At 41.8% G+C, this 23,988-nt stretch overlaps 1 protein-coding gene and 1 long non-coding RNA gene across 2 annotated transcripts in view; one reads left to right on the top strand and one right to left on the bottom strand.

Annotated features, from left to right (window-relative positions):
* Nucleotides 1–23,988, top strand: part of PRIMA1 (proline rich membrane anchor 1) — a 95,378-nt gene that overhangs the window by 65,052 nt on the left and 6,338 nt on the right. The gene's annotated exons all lie outside the window — the stretch shown is intronic.
* The window catches only part of LOC122460870, a 29,246-nt gene continuing 24,645 nt past the window's right edge, over nucleotides 19,388–23,988 (bottom strand). Inside the window, exon 2 of the long non-coding RNA XR_006282453.1 lies at nucleotides 19,388–20,109. This is a non-coding gene — a long non-coding RNA (uncharacterized LOC122460870). The remainder of the gene's footprint in view (nucleotides 20,110–23,988) is intronic.

The following is a 23,988-nucleotide window of genomic DNA, read 5'->3' as shown; positions in this document are numbered from 1 at the left end:
AGGGAAGTGCATTGTTTTGTGGCTGACCTCTTTTCTTGGGGCAATCCCGTTTTAAATGACCCATCTTTCCACACTGATAACACGCCCCCTCCCTTCCTCTACGCCAATTCGACTTGGAGGTATTCAAGGCTACCGCCAAGGCGCGTGCATGAATCTTTGCCTTATCCTCCTCCTCCACCAAAAGAGCACGAGTGCAGGCTTCAATCATGTCGACTAGGGAGGCCGATTTTGGTAAAGTCACCAAAATCTTCTTACACGTGGGGTTAGCATTTTGAAGGGCTAAATCTACCCCCAATGCTGATCTGGCGTCTGGTGTCAAATTAGGGGCTCTATCCAATGCCGTCCTTAGGCGGTCCAAAAAGAGGGCAAAAGATTCGCCCACTCCCTGCGTGACTTTCAAATAGGGAGGTGACGGGGCGCCCAAATCAGGGAGCTCTTTGAATGCCTCCAATGCTAGAAGCTGAGACTGTTGTAATATTTGGGGTACCAATCGCGCCTGTAGCTGAGGCTCTTCAAATCGCCCCTGTCCCAACAACATGTCTATACTTGCTACATGGAGAGGGTCGTCCTGGGGTCTATCTAAATTAAGCACTGCCGCCTGCTCAGCCTTCTTTCTCCATGAATCCTTCCATAATAATCTCTGTGTGGGTGTTAACAACATATCTGCAAATTTCTGGGTGTCAAAGGGACACATCGCTTGCCCCGAGAATATTTGTTCTAATAACGCTTGTACATACGGATTTTTCAAGCCGTACGCCACAATAGCTTTCTGAGCCTCCCTCATCAATTTCCAGTCTAACGGCACCCAAGATGTAACCCCCTCCCTTGATACCGATACCAGGAAAGTAGCCGGCATGGCATCCAAAAATTCCCCTTCAATTATAGCATCCTTTATCAATCCATGCCAGCGCTTAATTGGAGATCAGGAGATCCCGCTCCTCCCCCCCCATCCCTCCAAATCACCCCCGTCCCCCATTCTTCTTGCCCTCGTCCAATTGAAGAACACGTAGGTGGCGGAGGTTTCACTTTTGGTCGAACCGGTTGCGTAGCGGGGGCATAAATTTTGCGATATTCTTCCTCTGCTGTCAGTCGCAACTCTCCCTCGGGAGTGAGGTGCTCTGTACAACCATAATACCCACACAACCTACAAATATGGGGCAAACGTGAGGGGTCAGGTATGCCGTGCTCTTGAAGCTGTTGCAGCAAATGCGATCGTGACGATCCTTGCGGTCTGTTTTCCTTTCTATCCAGCTCATCCATCATCTGTTGAGCTGCAATACCTTCCTTATATAACCACCGAATTATCTGGTCCTGCGTCAAGTTATCAAACTCTCCAGTTTTAGGCAAGTCAATAATCCGAACGTGTCGGGGAGGGGCTGATGGCACAACCGCGGGCGGCAATCCTGACCCCCCTTGTAACGGGTTCTCTGGATTGCCCGATGACAATTCCCCCGACACAGGCTGATCCACGGCCATCGGTTCGCCCCGATCTGAGTCATCATCCTTCAAGGGCAACAGTACCTCACTAGGGTCCAACGGCGCCAAAGGAATCATAGGCGTTGTTTTACCAAAAAAGTCTTTCGCTCCTACCGTGAAGGCCCCTTTCGCTGATGATTCTAATGCCTCGCGTAAGGCAATACGCGCCCCTGCCTGAGCCGCTGCGGTGGTAACAGCTCGATGAACAGTCCACCAGATAGGGCTCAAGGCAGCAGCTTCTTTATTTCTGACCCCCACAAAGTCCCACAGGTCTTCCCCCACTGTTTTCCACACCGAGGAGTCAAACACATTCTTTGCATTAACCAGGACACCCCGTCGCTTTCCCCACCGAAGCAATTTTTGAAGAGCTTCTGGGGAAAATTTTTCTCCCTGGTTATTAAGCAGATTGCTTAAGACCTTAAACACGGCCTGCTCATCTGCTGATGCTGCCGCTCCCATTATGAGAGATATTCCCCACCGCTCATCTTTCAGTGGGAGCTCCCCCCGCCTCAGTTGGGCGTCCCGGTTCCTCACCCGAACGGAGGACACCGGCAGCGGTGGTCCCTGCTATTTCTTCCTCTGTCCGTGGTATCAAATTCACAGAATTCTATCACGTCGGGGTCACCATTTGTTGCTGCTAGCAGGCTGACTTACAGGACAACTGACACAGTTGCTGGTAAAAAGCACTTTATTTCCCTTCCCACAGCCATATATATACAGCACTTGTTTATTCTTTTTCTGTTGTTTATCACCCAATGTTCTCATCATTCTTATCTTTGGGTTCTATTATCTTGTGGTGGTAAAGACTCTCAGGTGCTGCTTATCTCATTAGTCCTTAGTTCAGCCAAAGTTTAGTCTTCAGTCCAGCCAAAATCTTCTGGCCTTGTCCTTCAACTTGCCACCCGCAGCCCCGCCTCTTGTACTGTTATTTTCCATTACTTGGCACACATTTCTAAAACATCTGATACTCAGCATTTCCCACATCTATCATCTGAAATTATTCAATGGCACATGAAAATTATTTAAGAACTGGCCAAATTTAAGGACTGGCCCTTACATACCAAGAGCAGCCATAACCTGTAACATCTTTCATCCAGGAATTTCTAAGAAATGTACAGAACACTAGTTAGAACTCAGAACAATACATGTTATAGATGTTATTCTATGCGTTTTGCTGATGGGGAAACTGAGGCACAGAGCGTTTAAGAGACTAGCTAGTCACACAGCCAGTTATTATTAGTGATGTATTATAACAGCTGTACCAGCAAATCTGAGAAAATGAACAGTTCAAATTCAAAAACATTTGTAGTTATTTTTCTAGTATGTCTCTGTAAAGTCCTGTCACTTCTTCCCTTTCCCTTGAATGGGTGCATCCTGTTTAGTAAATGCAGATGAGCCAAGAAAAATCAGTAAATAGCTTAGGATGCAGGGAGAGGGACAATGGACATTTGACCCTCCTGGTATTACTCAAATTGCTGGTTGAACTCAAGATATTCAATGTGAACTTGTTGACTAAGCAGTACTATGTGGCCCACATCCTCAACTGGTGTAAATCAATGTAACTTCAATGAACCCAGTGGAACCTATGCCCATTTAAATCATCTGAGGATCTTGTTGGGTCTTAAGCTCATTTCTATGTTCCCTTACAATGTAAGCACCTAGACCATAGTACAACAGTAAGATTGGGCGGGGCGGGGGAGAATAGACAAGTGAGGAGGATTAAATATTGTTTGGTAAGTAAACAAATGAGATGAGGGAGGGAGGGTGATGCATTACATAATCCTATTCTGTAACTCACTACTATGTCATTGTCTCACATAAGAGGACTAAGATATTTATATAAAAATTTTAAAAAGTACACCTGACTTCTTATGTAAAGTTAAGAGACAGCAGCTGTCTCCTGAGACATGAAGGGAATAGCCAACCTGAACATCCCAAGTCTCTGTGCCATTGGATGCTCCAGGTATTGGACTTTCTAGAAGATGTTTCAGATTATTTTTCTGTGTGTGAAAAGTCTGTATTAAAAATCTACAGCACATCCTCACTCTCTGAGATGACCTTTCAGCAGCCCATTTTGCCCAGGGAAGTGACTTCTCAGGTCTGCTGGATTTGTAGTAGGATGAATAACTCTGATCTCAATTGTATATCAAAGGGTTTGCGGACAAAAAATACTCTTGCTAAGTCAGCAGGAAAAAGCAGGCCCATATTGGTCAACAAATTCACATAACAGATGTTTTGCTCATTCTTGTAACTTTGCTAAGCTACAACAGTTACATATACGCTCCATAGCATAGGGGAAAGATACCGTAAATACTTACATATGCATTTCCTTAAATAACTGGCACATTCACCTTCAAATCATATTCTAATAGAGGAAAACACTATGCTGAAATAAAGTGACTGGTCAGATTTAAACTGACAAACAGGAAAATTCATAAATTAGGTATTCCAAAGGGTCTAATATCCAACATATGACATTAAATACCTTACATGCTGCAGTACCCAGGCCTTACAGGGTGGCTTCAGGATATACTAAATAATCAAGGAAACCTTGAATTGCCTTTCTACATTTAGCTAAATGAATCAGTGGTACTCAAAGGAAAAGCACTGCTTGTTATGGGCTGGACTGAGTAAATGACATAGACTGAGGCTGAATGTATTCTAAAGTGCAATGGAAAAATATGTATCATCTATTAGAATAGTTTTTAGTAGGTTGATGAGAGGGTTAAAATTAGTCAACAATGTGGCCAATGCAGGAATATCATTAGTCAAGCTGTGGAAAAAGCTCAAGCTAACTCATCTAGCTAGAAAACTGGGACATAGGACTGTGATGACGGAGATTGTGTAAGCAAAAGACAAACCCTTTATGAAAGCAGCTTCAATGTGCATTGCCACCCAGAACCCCATTTCCAGGACCCAAAACTAGGTCCCTCCAACATGGAAGGGAGTCAGCCCATAGAAAATGCAGTTCCTCGGGGAGTAATGCTTTGACTCAGAGATGGATTTGGAAGGAAAAGGGAGTGGAAAAGGAATTTGGAAGGATTTGGTAGTGGCCAGAAAATCAAAAAACCAGTAAGTCCTAGAAAACATATTATAGCCTGAGAACCTCAGGTTTTTCCACACAAAGTTCATCTATAATTTTATGGGCATCATAAATGGATTGGCTGAGTGCTCTGCCATCTTTATTCACAGCAAAAAGGACAATGCTTTTATTTCTAAGCACATCACTATGGATTTAGTCTCCTCTTGTGCCTGGGAGTGAGGTTTGTGGTGGACCCACTGATCACATACTAAATATTCTGAACAACTGGTCTAACTCTGGGCTTGAAACCTCATGCAGTGTCATTTTTACCTGTGAAGAAAAGTGAGAAAGACAAGGTAATTTTGGTAATATCTTTTATTGGACCAACTTCTACTGGCAGGAGGAACAAGCTTTCAAGCTACTCAGAGCTCTTCCCCGGGTCACTTTTTGTTGCGTTATTTCATTTTGACCAAAATTTACTGAACCTGAATTTAACCAAACTGAATTAAAATTGAGTATTGTCTAAAAATAAAATTATCCTTACTTCCAGCAATCCATGAAATTTGGCTATTAAAACACGTCGGACCCACATCTTTGCTAAGCTAACCTACATTTAACATATTTCACATGTAGACACATTAATTCCACTGTGAATAAGAGTGGCAGAATCCAACCCTTAATTTACATAAAAGCTGTGTGTGAGGGGGACTGGATATCTCAGGGCATTGGGTAATGGTATAAATACTTTTTAGCTCTTAACTTTTAAATTCAGGTCCAGCCTGTGGGCTCTACTGTGCAATGACTTCCATGGGATTACTTGCGAGAGTAAATGTTGCATAACTGAGCACTAAAGGCCTAATCCAAATCCCACTGGACTCAATGAAACCCATTCTATTGACTTCAGTGGCACAACGGGGTCTTAGTCTGCACGTATTGAAAGTTGGTACCATCTGAAGGCTGTTTAATAGTCTATGTGACATGAGTTTGAGTCCCAGTAGATAAGTGACTGTCTCATCAAAAATCACTGCTACCACTTGTTAGCAGTTTCATTGGACAGATTAAGGATTGAATGGGCATAGCAAATGAAAAATCCTTTCACTCCTACAAATGGTGGAGTTTGAAGCACATCAGCAGTCCTGTGTGGGAAAGTTGGCTCTGCTGCAGCCCACACAATATTTGTTCTGTGGATCAGCGCTGGACTATGTCCTCCAGGACTGTCAGTCTGGAATTTGTATAAACACTGCATTTCTGCATAGCTGTTAAAGGTGCGGGGGGAGTAGGCTCCATCTTCTATTTGTCTCCTTTAAGATTACACAAACTTACCCAAACATCCGGTTCAGGAGAAAGAGGGCTGCCATAAAAAGGAAAATGTCACTTTGTTTCCCCATAACCCAGAATAACAGCAAATTACAGAAAGCCTTTCCCGGTTGTTGTAACATCAGAGGAATGCCCCACATATCGCACAATTGATTTTCCATTAAAATGTTGTTCATTTGTTGACTTCTAATTTACAGCATATTGACTGAGAAGCCAATAGAAATCTATAGACCATTATGGTCAGTTCTGTGGCTCATTAACTTTGTGCCATTAGCACTAAAGAATATGACATTTTTCACTGTATTGTGCAGTTGTATGTTAGATGAGGATACAGGCAGTGCAGAATGCTGTGTCCACCCAGCGTCCTTATAAAAAATGCTGCAGGACTCGATGGTACTTGGACCAAATGCAGAAGGACCAATACTGCAAGATTAGGACGTGATGCTCAATTTATGCTAGTTCTATGCTGGTGTAACTATGTTGGCTTCATTGGAATCACAGTAGATTCCACTTATTATGAACGCCGCAGTTGCCAGCAAAAAGTTGACATTATCCAGCAGCTGCTGATAAGCAGAAGGCAGGTTTGTGAGGCTGCAGCCAGGAAAGGAAGTGCTGGGACATGGCTTCTCTGCGCCTCACAAACCTGCCTGTAGTCAGGGCAGCAGTGGGGAGTGGGGCCGCAGCCCAGATGCCAGGGCTTTCCACAGGGAGGGGAGGCTGTGGGAAGGGGGGCAGTAGGGGACTGGGAGCCTGCGAAGCTGCCTGGTAGCACTCCCTACAAGCTGGGAGGGGAGACTGTGGATGGGCCAGCAGCGAGAAGAGGTACCGTGCGGCTCCAGGAGCACCCTTGCTTGCCATGGAAAGCCCTGGCATCCCACCTGCAGCCCTGACCGCAGCCTCCCTTCCCAGCCGGCGGATTTGGGACACCAGCTGGGGATCCCCAGTGAGGCGGTGATATGAGCCACCTGACCCTTATCTCCGGTGTGGTCCCCAGGTGCAGAAAATTTGCAGAGTTGCATCAATAGCAGGAAGCGCTGCCAAGCACTCACCTTCCAGCACGTCCTTCCCTGGCTGAAGCCCTACAAACTTGCTTGCAGCCGTGGCCTTTTTTCTAAACAAAAGTTTTCAATCAGCCACATGCCGATGCCAGTATCAAAATCCCATGAACATTCAGGACAATGGGATTGGATTGGGTCCATGCAAAATGTTGCTATTAATTGGAAGTTGTTAATATCAGGGTTGCTATTAAGTGGTATCCACTGTATTCCCAATTTGCACCTGTGTAGTTAAGTGGAGACTCAGGATCATAGTAATGTTTTGAGGATAATAGGGAGTGTTGCCAACTCTCATAATTTTACCTAGGCACCACAAATGGTGTTTCTCCGGGAGTCATGTTAATACATGAGAATAGGGTCTTTCTTTTTTTTTTTTAAAGTAAGTTTGTAGCCCTCATGATTGTGGAGAAAACCTTGATATCATGACATGAGTGTACCCTAAAGACTCCAAAATCAGAAGGCAAATAAGACCCCAGTATGTTATTTTTGCAATAATCTCATTTTAAGCCAATCTCAGGCATTTTGGGGCCCCAATGATTTTTGAACACTTGGGGTTGAGAGTACTGGCACAGCTGAGTGCTTGAGATACACTCAGCGCTGTTTGTAGGAAGAGCCAAAATGGTGTTTAGCCTGATCTTTCCCTGATCCTGGTTCAGTCCCGTCCCTCATATAATTACAGCAGATTCAGAGCTATTCTTCATTACAGGCAGGATCCTGCTCCAGCAGTCAATGATCACTGAGGTGCTGGGGTACTCTAGACATACTTTCTTTCTCCCAGGAATACTCCTTGAGATGGGAAAAGCATGACACAGAACGACGACTTTGGTTCTCCACCACCCAGGGATTCCCCTTACACAAAGGAATCTTGAGAGAGCCACTTAAACTGGTTTAATAGCTGGGTTTTTTTGCCACTGAAGAGGTACAGAATATCTGGAATGAAGCCACTGGGGCCTGATTTTTCAAGGGCCTGAGCAACTGCAGCTCCCACTGATTTCAACTGAAGATGTGCATGCTTAGAAGGTCTGAAAATCAGGACCATTCTGTAGAATACCATGGGCCTGAATTTTCTGTCAGTGATGCTGCTTTTACATCTGCACAGGTCTATTGACTACAGTCAGGTCCTGTGCTTTTTACAAGGGCAGGAATAGAGTCATATTTGCAAGGACACTAGGATCCTCTTAATTTACACATATCCCAGTTTAAACCAAAATGTGCTGATAAAGAGCCCAATGGCATTGTTTAGGGACAGTCCCTAGTAATGGGTGGTATGGAGCCATACTGCCCCAAGGGGAACACAGCCTCTGCAGGCCTGCTGTTACGTCCCTTTATAGGATCAACTTACTTTACTCCCCGCTATGCTGCTGAATGGTTATACTGGCCAGTGCATAAGATGTGTGAAGCCAGAGTGTCACCTCATGCCCACTGTTCCTTTGAGAGCACCAAGAGAAAAGGAGCCCATGTGATCCCACAAGCTCAAAGGCTGCAGTTCTGCCTGGCCATTATATGGGTTGTGGAATTATGATGATTTGGAACCCACAACAACCATCAAATTGTACAGTAGACACCTATGTAGCCACATGATCTTATTTTTGTTACCCCATCTTCCTTCCCCTCTACAGTATGTACTGCTAACTCTTTTACAGTGTTACAGTGTATTGCTAACAGCTGATAGTAATCCTGGACAAGACGAGTAGACATGCTGTATTGGCAGAGTTGTGGGTGGAGGGAGCTTGAGTATGCTAACATTTGCTGTGATTCTCCATATGCTTATATCAGTTTTAGACTAGTATCACTCCACTGACTTACATATATTTATTCCCGATTTACATTGGTATATGCAACTGGAGAATCAGCTCCATTTTGAATGGCTCTGAAGAGCAAGGTATTAAATGGCCATGTCAAAAAGCATTTGTGGAGCTTCACTGTCCTTATAATATCACACAACCGCCACACTTCACGCTAAATCCCTGTGATGGGGTAAAGTGCTAACAAAAGGAGTAAAGACTCTGGTACCAACTGTGTGTTAGCCAGAAAAAAGGCAAGAATGGGGAAAAGGTCATTTCTCATTCTGGGCCTTTGCAATAAACTAATCATGTGAAGTGGCTCAGATAGGGAAATAATGGAGTTCCTCTCTTTGATGTCTGAGGCATGTTTCTGATGTTTTGAGGCAGCGGTATGAAGGATGGCCATTTTCTTAGGAAACAATAACAAAAAGGTTTCAGAGTAGCAGCCGTGTTAGTCTGTATTCGCAAAAAGAAAAGGAGTATTTGTGGCACCTTAGAGACTAACAAATTTATTAGAGCATAAGCTTTCGTGAGCTACAGCTCACTTCATCGGATGCATTTGGTGGAAAAAACAGAGGAGAGATTTATATACACACACACAGAGAACATGAAACAATGGGTTTATCATACACACTGTAAGGAGAGTGATCACCCAAGATAAGCCATCACCAACAGCAGGGGGGGGAAGGAGGAAAACCTTTCATGGTGACAAGCAGGTAGGCTAACTCCAGCAGTTAACAAGAACATCAGAGGAACAGTGGGGGGTGGGGTGGGAGGGAGAAATACCATGGGGAAATAGTTTTACTTCGTGCAATGACCCATCCACTCCCAGTCTCCACTCAAGCCCAAGTCAATTGCATCCAGCTTGCAAATCAATTCCAATTCAGCAGTCTCCCGTTGGAGTCTGCTCTCGAAGCTTTTTTGTTGAAGTATAGCCACTCTTAGGTCTGTGATCGAGCGACCAGAGAGACTGAAGCGCTCTCCAACTGGTCTTCGAATGTCATCGAGCCATCGCTCTCTCAGATCTTGGGAGACAGACCGGTCCTTGCTTGCAGACAGCCCCCCAATCTGAAGCGGGTGCTCACCGGCGGCCACACACCACACGGCGGAACCACTGACCCGGGAACCTGTCCTTGCGGCAGGGCCCGTTGCCAACTCTGTCCACGTGTCTATTCGGGGGATACCATCGTGGGGCCTAGTCACATCAACCACACTATCGGAGGCTCGTTCGCCTGCGCATCTGCCAGTGTGATGTATGCCGTCGTGTGCCGGCGATGCCCCTCTGCCATGTGCATTGGCCGGGCTGGACGGTCTCTGCGTGGAGGAATGAATGGACACGGATCGGACGTCAAGAGTTATGACATTCGAAGACCAGTTGGAGAGCGCTTCAGTCTCTCTGGTCGCTCGATCACAGACCTAAGAGTGGCTATACTTCAACAAAAAAGCTTCGAGAGCAGACTCCAACGGGAGACTGCTGAATTGGAATTGATTTGCAAGCTGGATGCAATTGACTTGGGCTTGAGTGGAGACTGGGAGTGGATGGGTCATTGCACGAAGTAAAACTATTTCCCCATGGTATTTCTCCCTCCCACCCCACCCCCCACTGTTCCTCTGATGTTCTTGTTAACTGCTGGAGTTAGCCTACCTGCTTGTCACCATGAAAGGTTTTCCTCCTTCCCCCCCTGCTGTTGGTGATGGCTTATCTTGGGTGATCACTCTCCTTACAGTGTGTATGATAAACCCATTGTTTCATGTTCTCTGTGTGTGTGTATATAAATCTCTCCTCTGTTTTTTCCACCAAATGCATCCGATGAAGTGAGCTGTAGCTCACGAAAGCTTATGCTCTAATAAATTTGTTAGTCTCTAAGGTGCCACAAATACTCCTTTTCTTTTTAATAACAAAAAGCTAAGCCCAGTTTGCTGTTCATTTGCTGTGACATGAAGAACCCTGTGCCCCTCCCCACTTGTATCTAGTCTAACAGCATCATGATTGAGTGCAACCAAATTCTACTATGCTTGTCTATAAACATTTTAAGTGGGTTTAGTGCTGTTGAAAAATGCTGGTCTGAAATCCCTTAGAGAATGAAGCTCTCTCCAACCAGAGAAACAGCATGGTAGATTATAAATTCTTTGGGGCCACCACTGTTTTTGTTATGTGTTAGTAGAGTGCTTAGCACACTGGAGCTCCTACATGCTACACTATACAAATAAGTAATAATAATAATAATAAGAAAAATAATGGGCATTGGAACTGCAGGGTTCACCACATTACCCCCGGCCAAAGTGTTTTATTCCTGATCTGAAAGAACCAACTCTGTATGTGAGATGGAAGCAAAACCTCCGTGTTTATTCAGTCCTCTGCCTCTCTGCTCAGCTGGGTCTAAGTAGAGAGAAAAGGTTTGAGGTAGACATATAAGTACTGAAAAGGCAACTCATTTATACAGACCCCCAAACAACTGCCAGACTGCCAGCCCCAAACTCTTGATACCCACCTGGGCTGGATTCAGACCAGTAACCTAGAAGTTCACAGATTGTCTAGCTGTTAATCCTTCGAACTCCCCATAACCTTTCTATACTACAGGCTACATTTTGCACCCAGTCACAATGATGTAAATCCACAGTTACACCACTGGCTCCAAAGGAGTTACTTCAGATTTACGCCAGACTAGGTGAGAGCAGACTCTAGATTCATGGGCCCAGTTCTCTTCTATACTGATGTAAATGAGAAGTAACTCATTTATATCAGACTGCCTAGGGAGATTGTGGAAGCTCCTTCACTGGAGGTTTTCAAAAGGAGGCTGGATAGCCAGCTGTCTTGGATGGTTTAGATACAACAAATTCTGCATCTTGGCAAGGGGTTAGACTAGATGACCTTTACAGGTCCCTTCTAACCCTATGGTTCTATGATTCTAACTCCATGGAAGACAATGGAGTTCCACTGTTGTAAAGCTGGTGTAAGAGTGAGTTTGCTCCCAAAATGCCAAGTATTCCTCCTGGTCAGAAAGACTGACTTATTTAACAAGCTTAAATTTTCTCTTTCCATGTTTTTGTTTTTAGTTTCCTTGCAGATTGGCACTGGTTTGTACTAAATCCTTCCTGAAGAAAACTATTGACTTCAGAGAGAATTTTTGCTTGAAGAAGGGCTGAGTAAACCCTGAATAAGGGCTTCAGGATTTTGGCCGCTGTCATAGTGTTGCCATCCGTCCTGAATGGCCATGGGGATATAGAAGGAGTCTGTCCCTGTAGACAGCACTGGGATGGCAGCAATTGGGGAAGGCAGAGTGCTACACTTTTTAAGATACAGTAAGGTCTGATCCTTAGCTCAATCCTAACTGAGATTGTGGAAGCATTATACCATAGGCAGGTATAGTGCCTCCAGACAATGCCATTTGGTCACTGTACTTTGTTCCCATTCCCAGCACAACTGTGATCCTTGAGGTATCAGTTAGTTCTGTATTTCTTAGAGATCTAGGTCTCTGGATGCACATATGTAACTCCCATGGCATTCCATTGCCCACTGAGAAGGGACCAGGCCCTGGGAAACAAAGGCAATAAGCTAATTGATGTGTTTGGTCCATAAAGAGGAGCAAAGCTCCAGAACTTAAATACTAATGACTATTTTCTGTACAGAGTGACCACAACTCCCTGTAGTTTCCACCCTTGCAAAAATAAAAATAAATGACCTTTTTGAAAAAGAAAACAACAACAAAGTGCTTATAAATAGCCTTTACTGTGCTTGCTTTCACTGAGCAGAAAAAGCCTGTTCTCAGAGCTTGTACAACCTACATTTTCATGTAACCCACCCACATAAATCCAAGAAATGAGCAAAGCACCAATTAATACTGATAAGTTGTAATGGTCTGTGTAATGCTTATTTTTCAGATTTAATTAGTAAATGTTTGTAAAGCTCTTTGAAGATGCAAAGCACTGTATAATTACTAAATAATAACAGGTTTCAGAGTAGCAGCCATGTTAGTCTGTATTCGCAAAAAGAAAAGGAGTACTTGTGGCACCTTAGAGACTAACAAATTTATTTGAGCATAAGCTTTCATGAGCTACTTTTTTTTTTGAAGTGAGCTGTAGCTCACGAAAGCTTATGCTCAAATAAATTTGTTAGTCTCTAAGGTGCCACAAGTACTCCTTTTCTTTTTACTAAATAATAAATAACAGTAGCCATTGTTCAATCTATACTGCGAGGGGGAAGGGGGCTGGAAAATGTTACAGGAACAGAATGAGAAGGGTTCTCATTTTTGACTTCTAGCCCCATTTTTGCATTTGCACTCTAATGCATAATGTAATGGAGTTTCCATATTACTGACACGTAGGGCAAAATTGTCAGGACCTTCAAGTTTGCTTGTGTGTGTATGTGCACCTATTGTTGTGCATACAACTGATTGCACCCACAAAACCGACATTTGCCTGCAGAGATCAGGGAGTTAGGAACCTACTATGGTTGTGTGAGTATGTGTAACAGGGTGGTCTGCCCTTCAAGGGGCAGGAAGTCTGGGGCCAGCCATCCCTGTTCAGTTATCAGCCCCAGCTAAGAAGGGATCATGTGATCCCTATTAAGGACTACAAGAGCCTAGTGAGCAGAGCTGCAGGAGAGAGATAGGTTCCAGCAGTATATCCTGGAGCAAGGCTGGTGTGTCCTCCTTCCAGCACTGAGATAAGCAAGGGGAAAAGCCTCTGGGAGCTGTAGAACAAGACTGGCAGAGGAACTGCTTTTATTTTGATGTTTCACCTAAGTTTTATATTTGAAGAATCAAACCGTGTCTAGCAAGAGGCTTGGGCATGGCAGTAAGACCTTCCTGGGCTCGGGATACTAGCCACTAGTCTTGCCTGGTGCAAAACAGTGAGTACACACAATCAGAATCTGGAATTGGGCTTGTTTTCTCGTAAAGCCTCTTCCACCACTACATGCACATCATGGCTCCGACTTTAGTGATCCCAGCGGTCAATGCTGCCTCCAGTATTGCAGATGAAACACCAAATTTGTGCTTGTCTGCCCTGCGGGATCTCGCATATGGGGAACACCAAAAACTCTTTTCTGCTACCACTCCTGTTCAACATGTATGAAACACCATTGGGAGATGGTCCCTTCAGTATGCAGATGTCAGCCAGGTCTACATCTCTATTTCGTAAGATCCAAATGGTACAGTTGAGTGATTCATCCAATGTCTGGCTGAGATTAGGGATCGGATGAGACCTAGGTAGCTGAGACTCAGCTTCAGTAAGACTGAGGTTAAGATGTTACAGGGAGTTTTCTTCACTACATTCCTGCTCCAGTCAGACTTGCCACAAGCTATGTTGTACCAGCATGAATGAAAACCATCATCACTAATTAATAGTTGAAGAAACTGACAGAGTAAAGGATTTGAGAAAAAGGATGAGCTTGTGGTTAAGGCACTGCACTGAGACACAGCAGATTTGGGTTGAATTCTTTGCTTTACCACATGTTTCCTATCTACCCTGGGGCAAGTACCTTAATCTCTCGGTCCCTTCTTTGTTCAATTTGCGACAACACTTTCCCGCATTCTTGGTCTGTCTTGTCTATTTGAATTGTCAGCTTTTTAGGGCAGGATCTGCCTTTTACTATGTTATGTCAAATGCCTACCACATTGGGGTCCTGATCTCAGTTAGGTTGTGCAGGTGCTACCATACAGCGATAATAATGACTTGCCCATGGTCACATCAGAAGTCTATAGCAGAGCTGGGAATAGAATCCAGATATCCTGTGCCCTAGTCATAAGATCATCTTTCTTCTAAGTGATGAGTGGTTGTTTTGCCCAGCCTTTTCCAAAAAGATAAATAAAATTGCAATGTGGGATCCCTTTAGATTTCAGTGTTGTTTCATCGGAATGCATCTGATGAAGTGAACTGTAGCTCACGAAAGTTTATGCTCAAATAAATTTGTTAATCTCTAAGGTGCCACAAGTACTCCTTTTCCTTTTGCAAATACAGACTAACACGGCTGCTACTCTGAAAAGTGTTGTTTGTGAAGCTTATGTTTCATTTCTGTTCCAGAGAGGCTGCCCTTCCTTAGGCACATAATAGAGCAAAATTCACTGCTCAAGTTTATTTTATTTTTTTTATTTAGTGGCTTTTTACCATGTGGAATGGTCAACAAACGGAGTTCATTTTTTACCTTAGGCCCATTCAGTTAGTCTCTACTGTCATAAAAATCTTTCGAAGATGTATTCTGCACTGAAAACAACTGAGGTATAATGCTGTATATCAAATCTCTCTAGTCAGAAATTCCTTTCTGAGTTCTCTTTAGAGGGTTTTTTTTTAATTAGGAGGTGAAAGGAGTGGGATCGGATTAGTTTGGGTTGCTATGAGTATTTTTTTAATGAAATTGGCTTTATTAAGTAATCCAGTATTATGATAATGACTCCTTTCTTTCAAAAGGCTGGTATCCTGTGGACAATAAGCAAGGAACAGAAGCTAAATCAATAGTTGTAAAGGGAGAATACTTAGTGGTAGTAGGGAATATGATTGAATTATCTCTGGCTGGCTGGTCCAGATTGTGCTGTCACACCACACTACATTCTGATCAACTCCATTGAAGTCTGTGGAGTTACTCTGGATTTACAATGGTGTGAGAATAAGATCCCCATCCCTTTAATTTATTTTAGGTTTCAGAAATGTTATTTGTAATTTAAACAGGCCAGAACTTCCCTTCAGGCACACCCATTGATTTCAGTGGATTGGACTAGGTAAATCTGTAAAGGAAGAGCTTAGACAATTACATTTTATACTCTCAGACACCTTTGAACACAAGGTCAGGGAACTTGTAAATGCTGATGAACAGCTGAAAAGCAGCTCAGCTTAGCTAAGAGTATTTTGTTCCCTGAGAGAGTCTCTGGGTGCATATTCAGTCTTTTGCACAGGAAGGGGATATTTGGCCACTACTGAAGAGTTTGATGTCTCCAAAAGTGGAAATAGCCCAGAAGCCTTCAGGGCCTGCTAAAATTTACCCTAGAAATTGGCCATCTAAGAACATCCTTCAGAGAGAGCAGAGGTTGGTGTGAAATGCTGGTGATTTGAAAATGCGTGAACAAGGCTCTAGGGTTCAAACAGAGTAGAACAGTCTGACCTAAGAAATAAGGCAGGTGGGGCCTAATCCAAAACCCATTGATACCAATGTGACTTACAATGGTATGAAAATGTGTTTCCTCACAGCCTAATAAATAGGGGGATGCAATTCTGAAAGTCCTTTTCTTTTAAATTGAATCTGTGAGAGATAGAAAAGATGTGGACATGTGTGCTGCTTTTCCTCTGTAAATCTGATCTATCACACAAAGGCTTGGCCAAGGTCAGGGCAGTGAAAGGCTAGCTGAAATGAGATCTCTCTTTAACAATTTGGAAGATTGTTTAAAACAAGAATATCAGTTACCCACCAGACACACCTGACCTCTCTGAATGGGGTGTTTTGGGGCCAAGCAGGTGTGTAACTGTAGCTCAGGAACAATAAGCTAACATGACACATAGACCTAAATAAGGAAGATTCTGCCTAACTAACTATCTTCTAGATTTTTTTTTCCACATTACACATAAATGTGCTGTTGGCTGAATAAATGAACCTTGAACAGAGAGTATTGTTGTCTTCAGAGGTCCTGATCTGCTCTGTTGTGCTGCGGTAAATTAGGAATGAAAGTTATAAATTAATGGAATTACAGCAGAACCTCAATTTTACAAACATCAATCTTACAAACAATTAGTTATATGAAACATTTTGGGGGGAACAAAATGTCACATAGAAAAAGTGATGGCGAAGAACAAGTCAACATCCTTTCACATTCTGATGTCTTTGGTGCGTTAGAAAATGATTTGCCATGGTTTGAACAAAAATAAAGTGATGCAGTGTACCATACTGTAATTTATGCATCCTACCTATCATCATTATGAGATATTCAGTTTTATGAATTCCTTCATCCCCAATTAGTTTGTAAAATAGGGGTGTTACTGTACACTGTAAAATTGAGATCAGAAATCAGTGTAAATATTACCTACAAACTACCTGCTGGAATATACCGCATATACCAATTTTGGTAATAGGTTTTTACTAGTTAGGGTGAGAATGTGATCATCTTCCTTAAGATTCCATTGATTGAACTGATTCTCCTCTTACTTACACCAGTGTAACTCTACTGACTTTAGAAAAGCCACTCCTGATTTCCACTGATATTACACTAGAGAATCAGGCCAAATGTATCTTCATTAATGACTCAAGTGTGGTGACCTCTGAAATCAGATTTAAACAAGATAAAATTTATAAAATTATAAACAAATTCTCTTATACACAAAGACCCCTTTTCCCTATTCTGGCAGCTTAAAAGTTTTTTAAAGTGGGTGTATATTACTTTTATGCCCATTTGAAAGCCCCTTTTTCACTGCCAGAGGTTGTAAAGGGGCCTTAATGTAAGTAACTCAGAACTCAAGCCACATGGTCCAAAACAGAATGTAGCTGAAATGCACACCCATCTAAATCATACAGGTAATGTCATAGTATCATAGAAGTTGTAGGACTAGAAAGGATCTCAGTAGGTCATCTAGTCCAGTCCCCTGCACTCCAGGCAGGACTATGTAATAACTAGACCATTCCTGACAGGTGTGAGTCTAACCTGCTCTTTAAAATCTCCAGTTATGGAGATTCCACAAGCTCCCTAGGCAATTTGTTCCAGTGCTTAACTACCTGGAGAGTTAGGAAGTTTTTCTTAATGTCCAACCTAAACCTCCCTTGCTGCAATTTAAGCCCATTGCTTCTTGTCCTGTCCTCAGAGGTTAACAAGAACAACTTTTCTAACTCCTCCTTGTAACAACCTTGTATGTACTTGAAAACTGTTCTCATGTCCCCCTCAGTCTTCTCTTCTCCAGACTAAACAAAGCCATTTTTGTCAATCTTTCCTCATAGATCATCCATTTTTTTCTATTTTCATTCTAATTTGAGAGTAAACTAACAGGGTGATATATTGCAATGATAAATACTGGGACAACATTATTTTTAGGTACAGAATCCTAAATCTCTAGAACATCTTGGCTTGCCTAATTGGGCAAGTGAACTGCTTGGAATATTTACAAAAGCCTTGGGAAATTCAGAAGATTGGGCATTGACAAAAAATTGAACAGTACTGAGCGTGCTTCTGAAACTTGCACAGCTACAGGTGCTTTTTATTCTTTTGTAGAGCATTTTCTTTGAAAGTGGGAGGTGATTAAGCCGGTAACCACTTCCTATAGTATGACTGTTACACCTTAAGACCTCAGTTGTTGATCTGTGGGTGCATATTGCTGACACCTAAGTGGTCATAAACTATAACATTTAATAAAAAGACATTAGTGTTTCATAAAATCTCCTTCACACTTGGCTCGATTTCTCTCCAAAGACCTTCACAAAGTCTGCAGTTTCATGTAACACAACCCAGTGTATATACAGTGCAGTATTTTTACATGATGGAACTGTTCATGTTCCAGCATTTTACAAATGCTGCATTAGTGGAAGACTTGTGTGTGTGCGTCTGTCTCACTAATGTATAATTCTCTGCATGAAATACCCTATCCCCTTGCCATATCTACCTAATCACAAGATTTTGGCATGAGACCTGGTATAACACCTCCAGGATTGTTCTACAGTGCCTGAAGATGTCTTAGAGTCACCAGAGAGGTGGTAAAGTTATAGTACATCTGTCCTTCTCATTCCTTGGCATCAGCTGTTCCAAAGAGAAACTCTCTGTAATGGCACTGAATGCCTGAAGCTCCAAGATCGAGACATATATTGTAAAAGAAATTCCAGCAACACAGATGAAATCTGACTCCCCAAAGCTTTTTAATCTACTAAACATACTAATAAGAGAGCCAAATCCTGAAGTGAATGAGATAATTTACTGAGAATCATGGTGGATTCTCCATCACTGGCAATATTTAAATGGGGATTGGATTTGTTTTTTTAGAAAAAGATATGCTCTACTACAAAAGGAGTTAGTTGTGGGAGGGTCCCTGGCCTGTGTTATATAGGAGGTCAGACTAGATTATCACACTGGTCCCCTCTGGCCTTGGAATCCATGAAGTTCTCAGTAAAAGTAAGGTATGGGCTTTTGTGTATCAACACTGCCCTCCACTGGAAGGAAGTTCAAACCTGCTCTAATATATGTGGCGGTTTTCCTCTAGTGGCTGGAGGCCTAAAAAGCAAGTAAGTAACAAGACCATACCTTCCAGTGTTACTCCACAGTCCCAGGTTTCCATATCATGGCCCAAGAATTTCTAAAATATCCTGGTTTTTTTTAAATTTCTTCAATCAGAATGTTCAGATTTTTTTTTTATAAACTACAAATGAATGATAGTACTGATGTAAAATGTTTTGTGCAGCCTCTTTTACGCTCATCACATAGCACGTGTGTGTTTCACACGAACTATTATTCAAGGCCTAAGCTCACACATTGCAATATGAGTGTGGTGAGTTAGTGAGCCAGCCTAGTCGGTGCAAACCTCCTGCTCTAGCCCCTGGGGATGTAAAGGAGATAGAGAGCAGGTACCTGCCAGTTCTCTGTCATCAGAAGCATAGACAGAAAATGCAGCGTGGGTGCAGGAGCTGAGGTCAGTCTTTTTTGGATCTGCTCTTTTGCTCTAGATGGAGCTTTCAGACTCCCATGAAACAGATCAAAAGAAGAAGCTAGAATGCTGATCACTTGAGTATTTAATAATTTTGAAAAATGTTGCCAGAAAAGTGTCTTTTTAAAAAAAAAAAAATTTAAATATGGTTGCCCTACATGTAAGTCCTAATATTACTACAGCTGGCACGAAGTCCTTTAGCTGTAATGGTAGAGATCTGAGATTTTTGCAGCTGAAGGTTCTAGGTTTTACTGTTGTCACAGAAAATAATTGTCTTTGGTCAGTAAAGTTCTTTCATCAGCTGGTCCTGTAATTCACAAATCATTTTTCTAAAGAAAATTCACTTCTCACCATCAGTCATTATCAGTTCATGCACATTGGATGACTGCTTTCACATCCAGCACTCAAACTGTTTGTCTTTGCTGAAATTTACATGGCTTCTCTTTTGTTTTCTTTAAACTTATTATAAATGTACAGGTCACTGATATGTAATTAGAGAGATTTTCCAATAAAAGTAACATAATTAAATAATAGTATAATACTTATTCCTCCATTCCTGTCCTGCTTCTGCTAAATCAGGATTTTTTAAAGCAGGCCCATAACAAAACTGTCAGCTTCTCTAGACTTGCAGCATAGCAATCAAAGTAGTGAATGCTTTTATTTTGCATAATTCCAATGAAAGACATTTTTTTTTCTCTCTCTCTCTAAATGCAGGCAGGAAGTTTTAATTCTTTGAGGTGCTTGTATAGAAATGATCATTTAATTTCCTGATACTGTCTCTTTCCTTACTCTTCCGTTTGATGCCTGACAGGTAACACAGAGATTCTGATGAGAAGGTGGAGACACATTCCTTAAAGAAAGAAAGAAATGTATAACTGGGAACAAAGGAGAAACAGACAACCCAGAATTACAATTTCCAATTCTAGTTTATATGGGCTACCTGTAGAACCGTTCTCTTCATGCTTGTATTTATCTACTCCATTTTCTTCCCCCATGGCATATAATTTTATTTAAAGAGACCTGGCAAAAATTACAAATTATAGACTTGATTCTTTCCTTTATACCAATGTCTGTCACTAGTAACTTCACTGAAGGTAGCAGCTCCACCCGTGTAAAATTGCTGTGAGGAGAATTAAGTCCAATGCACATTACTGTGTTATTAACAACCCCTTTATTGTTAGGTTTCAGAGTAGCAGCCGTGTTAGTCTGTATTCGCAAAAAGAAAAGGAGTACTTGTGGCACCTTAGAGACTAACAAATTTATTAGAGCATAAGCTTTCGTGAGCTACAGCTCACTTCATCGGATGCATCCGATGAAGTGAGCTGTAGCTCACGAAAGCTTATGCTCTAATAAATTTGTTAGTCTCTAAGGTGCCACAAGTACTCCTTTTCCCTTTATTGTTAGTATTGAAAGAAAATGAAAAATCATATGTACTTTTCATTAGTGGGGCTGTTTGCTTACTTTTTCTATTCTATCACTTTGGCCATTGATAGCAGACTGGTTTTGGGGTCTATAGACTTCACTGTTTACTTGCTATGTGCTAGCACAATGCTCATCTGTACTTGGTTTTCTAACACTGCAGAGGAATGTTCAATCCCTTGCTCTTCTCGCCTCATGGCAGCAGTTTTCATTAAGGGCCTGATCCTCGACTTCGCTCTGCCCCCTTTGTACAGCACCAATAGCTCAAAAGGCATGGTGCTGACAGTTTGGATTCCACTGGCAAAGGAAAGCCTTCCCAGGTTTACTCCACCAGTTCCTGGCCCAAAGCCCACATGGGGGTTCAAATATGGGGTTTGCTTTTCTCCAGCTATCCTGGGCCAACAGAACAGACCCTAAATGGGTCATTATTGAGATTGCTTGAATTTGTTATATGGCCTGAAATGTCCCCCCAGCAGCCTCCAGGGCTGAGTGGAGGGGTGGAAGAAAAGTAGCAGAAAGCCACTTATGCTGTCTCTTACTTTTATCCACATCTTTCAAAAAAGAAAAAAAAAGAGAGAGAGAATATTTCTATTCATATTAAATAGTTTTTTAAGCAACCATATTTTGGAATTGTAGCACGCTGAAATACTACTGCATTTTTTTTACTCCTGTATGCTGAACTCAATAGAAATAAAACCTACTTTCACTTCACAGAGGCACTGAAAACTCCATTTTTGTGCTTCTACAGTAAAAAAATGTTTTTTGAAGTATTAGGGAAATATTGAATTTTAGATCCTGATCCTTGTAGCTGCTGTGAACTCCAGACATAGAGTCTCTTCAGCATTGGGCCCGAAGGTGCTTCAATGTACAGAGAGACACTAACTCACATTCAGGCAGCTGAGCATCTCTCAGGTTTGGGCCCTAAATTTGTAAATTAATTACATGTTGCCATTCTGAACTAAACTTTTATTCCCATTTCTAGGTTGTCCTATCATCTTGAAGTTTTAATAAACCTACTTGTGGCAAATATTGCAAGGCATGATAATCTCTTGTTTAAATTAATAATCCACTGATCTTTTATTCTTTTTGTCCAGGAGGTCTTACACACCCATTCAAAACCATGTCACAATGAGATAAATAGGGCCAGACTATCCACTGTATAAAATCAAGATAGCTCTGCTGAAGACAGTGAGTGGAGCTTTGCCAAATGCACACCAGCTGAGGATCTGGCCTAAGGGGTTTTGTAAAACAGGCAAACTATTTTCACTGGTTAGCTAAGATCCAGTGTCCCAAATGCTTTTCCTTTAAGAAATTTGCTGAAGAAAGAACATAAAAATACCACTTGCATTGCATTGTTGTGGTTGCATTTCAGTGTTGCAGAGAGCTAGCACAGAAGAGGATGTATATTTATCTGACAAACATGATTTACCACTCAATGTTAAGCTTTTATTTAACGCTAGGTTCTATAAACATGTGAAGTGTATCCATTAAATGGCTGTTCTAATGCTCTCTTGATTTTAGGATATATGCACATTAAAGCAGACGTGGTGGAGAGGTTATTATGGACTCTGACTTTGAAGGACCATTGCACGCATGTACTGGCAGCCATAGGCACCTGCTTTAAGCTATGCAGAGCTGCATGTTCATTTCATTTGAAACTGTTCCCTATGAAGAATACACTGATAGATTTGCTACACATCAATGTTCTGTGTGTAGTAAATTGCACTTTAAAAGAGATGCGAACCACTTGTTAGAGAACCTCCTGTTTCTCCTGCCAGTGAGTGAATATCATGGGTGTGAAGAGTTCCCCACTTATACCCTCACTAATTCTGAAGCACCTACCCCCTGAAAAGTAGCACTGAGGTGGCAGTGTGTAAATAACAGTGCTATAGCACAGGGATACTCAGACCTCTGTGATCAGGAGCTAAATTAGCAATCAGTGTTACCCAAAAGACCCACAGTAGTGTGAATTCATGGTTTCAGTTACTATTTTTAAATATTATTTTCACAACAAAATGACTGAACAATATTATTTTATCAACTATAATTGCTTAATAACATAGTAAAAGTAGCCTGATTGGTTAATCACTTAGATTGATTAATAATTAAATCACACAGAGTTTTAATATAATGTGTTGCAAAGAGCCGCCGGAGACACATTAAAGAGCCAGTTGTGGCTCACGAGCCTCAGTCTGAGTATCACTGGTCTAGATCATCATCTTAAAGGTGATTTAAAGAGTTTTATATGGAGCGAGGTGAAGGAACAGACAATCTTATCAGACACTAAATGGGATAAAAGTATTCCCTCTATAGCATGCTATTAAAAAAAATGGAATCTCATTGAATACCTGGATCTCAATGAAGCTAATAATGTCTAGAAAAACAAGAGCCATGATCTTAGGCCTCATATATAATGGCAGTTTAAGTACTGTAGGAAAAGGATGATAGCATTTAACACACACACAGGGTCATATTCATCAATCTGATAAATTGGTGTAATTCCATTAAGTCAATGGAATTACACTGGTGTAATTAAGAGAATAATTCGACCGATAAAATTCATATATCTGTAATACATTTGAGAATAAATTTCCTGAATTTGTTAACCATAGCACTCCTCCATACCAGAACAAAAGTATAATTCCAAAATGTATACAAGCCTCAAATTGCTATATCATTGATATTCAATAATATAGCTGTTTTGCTTTACTAATGTTAACCCTAAAGCAGTCATGAGGGAAAATAGGATGCCATCATAGGAGAAAGCCATTATGACTTTGATGCCATCCCATTCCATTATTTTCAAGCTCTTAGAAACACGTTTAAGTGTGTATTAGGGCTATTCATCGAGTGTTTCTGTGGACCTCTCTGTTCAACTGATGTTGGAGATTTCTCACCCACTGGAAGGTAGGTCTTTCTGAATTTCCCATTGAAAGTTTTAAGACAGATAGGCCAGCTCTATATAGGCTTCACGCTTAAAAAAAGAAAATAAGGAAGAATGGAGATAGTGAACATGAGATGATAGTGAAGGAGATCAGAAAGCAAAAGGGAGGAAAAGAGAAATAGGGAGATGAGGATGAAAAGGAGGAAAGAGAATGGAGAGGCAAAAGAAGAGTCTGAAAAAGAGAGCTTCAAAAAAGAAAGTAATACAGAGAAAAAGAGAAACTATAGAGAAAACTGGAAGAAAAAGACCCATGTAGAAGTGAAGAAAGATGCAGAAGGCAGAAAAAGAGAGAGAATGCAATAGGAGAAAAATAAAAAGAACAGGAGGACTTGTGGTACCTTAGAGACTAACAAATTTACTAGAGCA

Source organism: Dermochelys coriacea, chromosome 6 (genome assembly GCF_009764565.3).
Source record: "Dermochelys coriacea isolate rDerCor1 chromosome 6, rDerCor1.pri.v4, whole genome shotgun sequence".
Lineage (NCBI taxonomy): Eukaryota > Metazoa > Chordata > Testudines > Dermochelyidae > Dermochelys > Dermochelys coriacea.
The sequence above is the reverse complement of the archived record's forward strand: the minus strand, read 5'-3'. Positions and strand labels throughout refer to the sequence as shown.